Genomic DNA, 7,777 nt, shown 5'->3' on the forward strand with positions numbered 1-7,777 from the left:
AATATAATATAAATTCCCAAGATTTGAAAAACTCGAGATTTTCAAATTATCACATTCATCTTCCTTAAGCTTTGAATTTAATTTTGTTTGACCTCATTTTAGGAATTTCAAATACCAAAAAAAAAAAATTAAGAAAGAAATAAAAAGAAAATATGGTTTGATTAAAAAGGTAGTGAGGACTGAGGTGGTTAATTTTGGTGGTGGCGACAGGTGGTGGACCACCGGACAAGCGTATGTTGCTTAGTGTTACTGTCGTCTTTTTTTTCTTTTTTNAAAAAAAAAAAAAAACCATTTTTTCCATGTTGAAGTATTAATACGATCGAGAAACAAGAAACGAAAACGTTAAGAAGACGGTTATGCCTCTATGCAGCTACGGGCAGCAGCGACAGCACAAGTCCCGAGAAAACACAGGCTCCAGCGGACAATGACGGCCCCATTTTAGTAATAAGAGAGGGTTTTTGAGAGTTTATGTCTGAGGTTAATTTTGTGGGATGAAAAGAAGTAATTTATGATATGTTTGGCAACAAAACCCTTTTGTGATTTTAGGTAACAAAAATTTAACACAGAACCAATTTTCAACCTGATGATCAGTGTTTGTGTAGGGCAGATAAAAGTGAATTTACTTTGAATATGGAACCAACAGCTCCCTCTTTCTCCCTTTTTTTCCCTATCTTTGACTTCTTTTAAAAAATAAAAAATAAAAAAAAAAAAAAACTCTCTTTATTTGAATAGTTTTTGGATTTTTGTTCGATAAGAATATGGCGTTACAAATATACACATCTAGATGTGTATAAGAGACAGCGTACGACATGTAGTCTCCAGTGCCAACCAATGTTAATAGCCTAATTGGGGCACTCACAATATTAAACGACGCCGTTCTAGCTTTGTATATTTTATATTTTTTTCTCTCACGTGCTGCTCTGATTTGTCCACGTGTTTCGACTACAACCTCGGTGTTTGTCAGCTCATTTTGGAATCCGTCTTTTTTGGGGTTTTAAAGCAAAAATGTCTCTTTTTATTCACCAATTATATATTTAAATGCTTTTTTTATATATATAAAATTTATTTCTCTTCATTTTCCCTTTGCCATATTTGGTGTAAAATTTCTTGTAATCAATTCAATTTTTCCCTTTTCAAGATTTTTACCCTCATTTTTCTTTTACCCACCTTCACTTTCACTCAAGTACATGTTTCCTCACCCTCTTTCTCAATTAGGCTTTTTTTCTCTTCTTTGTTTTTCATGGTGGCTTACTCTCTAATATTTCAGCATTTTGTTTTTAAATACATCTTGGAGAAGAAATTTTGTTTTGTCTACTCATTCTTACTCATACATCCATGTTTTCTTTTCTAATTTTGTCGGATTATGGATACATTTATCCCTCTTGATAACCACTTTGTTTTTAAATTTTGACTTTTGAAAATTAAGCACATTTTCTCTCAATTTTTTATAATGATTTGCATCTTACTTAATTACAAGAGTTATATTCTTAGCTAAATTATTTATGTTAGAATGTATTGGATATGTTACAAAATGTGGTTTTATTTATCTTCTTAGAGTAGTAGTGCGTCAATTCCATATCCATTCATGCAAAAGGTACGCCATTAGAGTGAGTGCGCTTTACTAAGAGAATCTCAAGTTTTATGAAGAATCCAATAGCTCCTCTCAGGACCCACAATCATCGAGATTTGAGAAAGATTTTAAACCGAAGCCATGAGGTTCCAACATTTGATCCTTAATTGACCTAGGAGTTGTTTACGAACTAAGCTAGAACATGTGAACTAAGCATCAGGACACGGACGACCTTGAACTCTTCCATGGCCCACCGTATTCTCAATTATAGTCAGAGGTCTCCTAGGCTAGCCATTATTTCATTTCATTTAATTTATGGGTTCGAGCTCCAAAGAGGTTTACTAAGGTCAGTGCAGTGAGATTTGTGGAACTAATCATGCCTTTCCGAATGACCAACCACAAGGTTTCACTTAATTTTCAAGAACTAAATATCAAATAGTTAACAAATAGTGTTTTAGGTATTTCTACTTTCTTCTTAGTCATTCATCCATCCATTTCAAGGAGTGGGGCTAGAAAATTTCCAAGGTCTTGGAGACAATGTAGAACTTGATCCTCTAAACTTTCTTATGTCTATCATTTTTAAATTCAAGCCAACTATGTTGATTCTCAAAACATATCTAGAACGGGTTTGGACCGCCGTTTAAATTTGAATTTAGGCGGGTTTAGCTTAAAGTCACCAACTGCCATGTTTACTTGCCAGTTTGTCAGACCTAGAAATTTTTCTTGTTTTCTTTAGTTTCACTAGTGGGAATGGAGAGAATCAAACCTCTAACTTTCTTGTATTTTAGTAAACTAGTTGAGTTATGCTCATGTTATTTATTGGAGCTAGAGTTTATTGGACAAACTAGTGGGTTCCTAATATTAGACCAACCCTATCTCCTCTAAGTAGAGCTTCCTAAAATTGCACCCGTCTTTCCTAAACATGAGGAACCAAACCCATTCTCAAAATAGGTCAAGAAAGTGTTTGAGGTGGGGTACTCTAAATTCAAATTGTAGTGGACCTAGGTAAAAGTTGTCAAACTCCATAACTTAATTTGTCGAGGCTAGAGTTTTTTTCATTTTTAGTTTAAAAAGTGGTTGTGAAGGAAATAGATTCAAATCAATGACCTCTTATGTCTTAACTAATTGAATCATGTTTTCGAAACTAATATTTTCTAAACATGTAACAGAAAGATATATAATAATAAGACCTAGTTTGAAGTACAATCCTAGATAACATTGGGTGATTACGAAATGTTATAATTGTAAGAAAGAAGAGGAAATGGAAGGGTGGGGAAAGAGGAAGTTAAAAGAATGAAATAATATGTTTCCAAAACATACTGTACTCTGTACCAAACAAACTTACTTGTCTTACCTATCAAAAGTACTTTCCCTCTTCAACAGCTGTCTCAAGGAAAAGAAAAAGAAAAAAATTGAAATAGCCTCAAAAAAATTTTAAAAATTTTAAATTTTAATTTTTTTTTAAAAAAATGAAAGGCCACCATTAAAAACCACCATTTACATTGCACAATAACTCTCTAATTTCTCTCTTCTCTAATGGAAGAAGTTTGGAAAGACATTAATCTCTCTTCTCTCCACTCTCGTTCCGACCATGACTTCTCCTCCGCCGCTGCCGCCGCCGCCTCCGCCGCCGCTCCTATCAACCTCCACCTTCACCACCACCACTCCGCCGCCAACTTCCGCCACATCATCCTCCAAGATTTCCTCTCTTCTTTCCACTTTCCAAACTTGACTCCTCCTCCGCCTCCGCAGCCGCCGTCGCTGCCGTTTGCCCCGCCACCCACTGTCTTGTCCTTGAATTCCGCCCGGGAATTTGCATTTTCCCGGATAACGCTGCCGCCTCCGCCTGCCCACTTCCCGCCACCCCGATCCTGCCTCCGCCTCCGCCGGTTTCCACAGCCCCTTCGATCAAGTCCTTGGCCCACACCCTTCGGAAAGAGAAGGGTCTCTGATTCTGACAACAATAACTCCGGCGATCGGCGCAGAAACGAATGATCAAAAATCGCGGAATCCGCCGCCCGATCTCGGGCCCGAAAACAGGTTTTATAAATTCCTATTTTTTTAATATAAAAAATTTATATTAATTTAAATTTGAAGGAACATAATTTTCATTTCTTTTTAATTGGGTTTAATATCCACAGGCTTTACACAAACGAGCTGGATCTTGAAGTGGCACATTTAATGGAAAGAAATGCAAGACTTAGGAGACAGCAAGAAGAGGTAAATTTATACCTTTTTTTTTCCCCATAATTATATATACAAAATTTGAAAAAAAAAATACCAAAATCTGATTTTTTATATTTTTTAAATTTTAAGTTAATTCAAAGACCAACAAAGAATTTAATTTATTTAACAAGACATTTCTCTTACTTTACAAAAAAAAAAAAAAACCATTTTTTCCATGTTGAAGTATTAATACGATCGAGAAACAAGAAACGAAAACGTTAAGAAGACGGTTATGCCTCTATGCAGCTACGGGCAGCAGCGACAGCACAAGTCCCGAGAAAACACAGGCTCCAGCGGACAATGACGGCCCCATTTTAGTAATAAGAGAGGGTTTTTGAGAGTTTATGTCTGAGGTTAATTTTGTGGGATGAAAAGAAGTAATTTATGATATGTTTGGCAACAAAACCCTTTTGTGATTTTAGGTAACAAAAATTTAACACAGAACCAATTTTCAACCTGATGATCAGTGTTTGTGTAGGGCAGATAAAAGTGAATTTACTTTGAATATGGAACCAACAGCTCCCTCTTTCTCCCTTTTTTTCCCTATCTTTGACTTCTTTTAAAAAATAAAAAATAAAAAAAAAAAAAAACTCTCTTTATTTGAATAGTTTTTGGATTTTTGTTCGATAAGAATATGGCGTTACAAATGTGGGGATGAAATGAGAGAAAGCATTTGAATTTTTGAATTGCAGTAAAATGGTTATCAATGCATAAGCTATTTCAATTGGTTCACAAAGTTGGCAAGGAATATGTTAAACGAGAAAATCGACGTGTGGCTACTTAGCTCATGACTCAAACGGTTAAAGTATCAATAATTATTTTATCTTAACTTTGGTTTTGTAAGGAAAGAAAAACAATCTTAAATGTTAGTTTTCGAAATATTTATCTCACAAATGTAAATGTGAGGATTTTTTTTAAGAAAAAACTTTATGTTAATTGATATATAATTAAATCTATCTTTATTTATCAGCTTAAGTTTTTAGGTCATTCAGTAATCTAATACTTTTATTTATAGTAGTGATTATTAAAAGAATAAAGAAAACAAAATATATATATATATACACCTTGCTATTTAAATTAAGTTTAAGGTGGCTAGTGATGTTGATTTAGATGATTTAAAAAAGGGGGGGAAAGTAACAAGGCCAATCACATTCAAAATCATGAAAAGGGCATATTAAAATAATAATAATGATGATAAAGATTCACCCGTGTATCAATCAATTAATTAATTAGTTAAGGTGTCAAAGTTTAAGGTAAATGATTATATCAATACCAGCTTCATATTTAAGTTTTTCAATTAGATCTACTTATATATATATATATATACAATGATATATATAAAAATATATAATGAGTTCAATTGCTGACCTTAAAAGTTAACCAAAATAGTAGAAAAAACCTACTATCAACACAATCATTCTTTATTTCTAATTAGAGAAAAAACCCCAAATTAGATAAACTTAGGTACCAACTAAACTAACCCTTCTAAGATGCTTAAAAAGACTATCATATCCTCTTGCCCTTGTCTTCATTCTAAAAATGATTGTTTAGAGATATATATTTTCACAAATCATAATCCTACATCTAAAATAAATAACAAAAAATAATTATTATACAATAGTGGTTTGGGGCTTCTCTTTGGACCTTTTTTCTTGAGTTATGTATGCCTTTAATTTCTTTGTATTTTTTTTTTCTTATTTATCTTAATTCCTTTAGTTGTGTTTGTATTTTGATTCTATCTTGATCTCAGGTCGTGAGATTCTCTTCATTTGTAATACAATTCAATACATTTGTAAAAATAATAATAATAATAATAATTAATGCATTGTTTGATAATTATATATTTTTTAAAATCAAGCTTATAAATTCTACTTCCAACTGTAAATTTATATGTTTTGTTATTCAATTCATTTACAAAAACCAAGTCAAGTTTTGAAAACTGAAAACGATAATTTTATTTTTAGAATTTGATTTGGGATTATTCAAGTATTTGTTTAACAAAGGATTGAAAAACGAAATTGTTACCGGACGCAATAAAAAAAAATCACATTCAATTTTCCAATGCAAATTCAAACTACAAAAAATAAAAATAATAATAAAAATTCATAAGAAATATCTGATTGAGGAATTGGGTTTTCAAAAGGGGGGGAGGATATGTAAAAGGGATCAAAATGCACAAAAGGGTGGACCATTGAAAATGGAATTGCAATGGACACATAGGAACTGTGGAAGGGAATCTAATGGGTAGAAAAGGAAAAGAGCATAAAAAATTGCATCTTTTTTTTTTTTTTTTTTTTTTTGGTACTAATTTCCACCATCATCACTTTCTACTTCTTTTGTAGTGTTATCAGTTATATTGTCCTTTTTTCTTATCCACCACTATCACATTTCTTTGCAAACTAAATGTAACCTTTCTTTCACTTCATTATTTCATTTTTACACATCATATTCTTCTATGCTCTTCTTCTTTTTCTTCCATAAAGCAAGATGACTTGCCTGACTCCTCTTCTCATAGAGAGTGACTTTTAAAAGGGATTTGAAGAAAAAAAAAAAAATGCATTCTATCCTATTTTGTGGCTAAAATTGTTCTCCAAAATTAAGCTCAAATCAGCATTCGATTTTTGTTCTACGTGTCGTTTATGTCTCTTGTAGCTGTTTGAGGGGTACTTGTGGATTGAGAATAGAGATTATGTTGGATGAAATTGAAATTTTGAATTATTTAATATAAATGTGTAGTTTCAAATTAGATTGTTGCTGTGGCATAGAAGATCCACTGCCTTGAAAGCAAAATTCGGCACAACCTCAATCGCAATTGTTGGTTGCTCCCCAAGATTTACACAACTTTTCCATCTCAAACGTACACTCGTCGAAGAAATAAATGGAATCAAAAGGAAAAATATTGCTCAAAACCGTGTTTGAAAGAAGAGAAAGCTCGAAAATATTCCATGTTTCAGATCTGGAAAAATGTCTTCGGTATAAAGAAGAAGAAATGGGCAAAAAATGGTTAGGTCACCAATAATAACATATCCAAAAATTATGGATATGAATTTAATAAAAACGTTTTGAAAAACGGTAAAAGTTTAAATGGAAGGGTAGTAAAAAGTTAGTTCTTTTAGTGCACTTACCCGAACCCAAATCAATCCATTGTGGGACAAAACAACAATTTGGAAGCTCCCTTGTATACCTTTATATTTATACCCTCTTGCCAATGCTTAATCTTCTAATGTGGGACAAAACCCCTACCTTTTCCACTTTTGCTTTTTGCTATGGACTTCGGCCCAAAGTCATTCATTCCCAACAATAAATGTTGGGAGTTAGAATGACGAAAAACTTGTATAATCGAAATAATTCTGGTTAGATAATAGACTAAATCTATAACATTTATGATTAGACTAATAATTCGGTTATTGATAAGTATAGTGGAAAAAGAAAAGTTTTTAGGGGTCATTTGGTTTAAAATTTTATGAATGCCCAGGAAATAAGTACGGGATTAGGATATGTAGAAATAGAATGCATGGAAATTAAAGATAATTGTGTTTGATTATGTATGAGAATGAAAATAGAATGTGTGGGAATGTGTTATTCTTTTTATGAAATTATAAAATATAAAATTAATCAAAAACAATTTCAATAATTATTTTTTTGTTTATTAATTTTTTTTTATTACATTAAGTTATTAAATCAATTTTAAGCCATTAGAATTTAATTAAATTTACGCACTCATCCTTAGTTGATTATATCAATTAAATTTTTTCGTATCGCATATTTATATTATCAATTTTTAATTAAAAAAAATAATATTGATAATTAATTTAAATATCTATTTTTTCTATAATTTTGTTAATTAAATATTAATTAGCTAATTGATTAATGTCAATTATAAGTCTTACATATAAACAAAGAAGTTGATATAAATTAATTGATTTTAAATAATCATACAATATTTTTAATTTAAAAATTTATTGTAATTATAAATTAAGA

The 7,777-nt window shown here is 31.6% G+C and overlaps 1 pseudogene; it reads left to right on the forward strand.

Annotated features, from left to right (window-relative positions):
- The first annotated feature begins 3,059 nt into the window (after positions 1–3,059).
- LOC120091648 lies at positions 3,060–4,615 on the forward strand (annotated as a pseudogene).
- Positions 4,616–7,777: the final 3,162 nt, after the last annotated feature.

Source organism: Benincasa hispida, chromosome 11 (assembly GCF_009727055.1).
Source record: "Benincasa hispida cultivar B227 chromosome 11, ASM972705v1, whole genome shotgun sequence".
In the NCBI taxonomy this organism is placed as follows: domain Eukaryota; kingdom Viridiplantae; phylum Streptophyta; class Magnoliopsida; order Cucurbitales; family Cucurbitaceae; genus Benincasa; species Benincasa hispida.